We start from the raw sequence: 827 nt of genomic DNA, 5'->3' as shown, positions 1-827 counted from the left end.
GTGGGAGGAGGTGGAGGAGAGGGGGAGGGGGAAATGACAAGCACAGTACTCGTGTATGAAATTTTCAACAAACACATAAATAAATAAATAAATTAATTAATTAATTAATTAATTAATTAAGAGAAAAACTAGAGGGCCAGAGAGATGGCTGAGCTGGTGGAGTGTCTTCCATGCAAGCTTTCCTCCTGAAGCTCAGACCTCCTGCACTCATAAGTGTCAGGCGGGGAAGACAGATTGTCTATAATTCTAGTACTGGGGAGATAACTACAGGGGATGCAAATAAATAAATAAATTAATTAATTAATTAATTAATTAATTAAGAGAAAAACTAGAGGGCCAGAGAGATGGCTGAGCTGGTGGAGTGTCTTCCATGCAAGCTTTCCTCCTGAAGCTCAGACCTCCTGCACTCATAAGTGTCAGGCGGGGAAGACAGATTGTCTATAATTCTAGTACTGGGGAGATAACTACAGGGGATGCCCTAGACCAAGCTGGCTAGCTAGAGTGGCAGAATTGGTGAGCTCTTGGTTCAAGTAAGAGACTCTGCCAGAACAGTTAAGGTAAATAGTGATCAAGGAAGACACCCAACACCAACCTCTGGCTTCCACAAGCATGTGCACACATATGTATACACATCTGTCCACCCAGTCAAACACATATACATACATGCATCCTCCCCACACACAGACAAGAAAAAAAATAAGGACAAAAATTTAAATTATGACAACTATAGTTTGATAGGATAATACCAGCTCGAGCAGGTGAGGTTCTCTTCCCTCAGCATCCAGACATCCAGACAGTCTGTTCTACCCAGAAAGAACTTCTTGTTA

This window comes from Nannospalax galili, unplaced genomic scaffold, assembly GCF_000622305.1.
Source record: "Nannospalax galili isolate Female #2095 unplaced genomic scaffold, S.galili_v1.0 scaffold278, whole genome shotgun sequence".
In the NCBI taxonomy this organism is placed as follows: Eukaryota; Metazoa; Chordata; class Mammalia; order Rodentia; family Spalacidae; genus Nannospalax; species Nannospalax galili.
Note: the sequence above shows the minus strand (reverse complement) of the source record.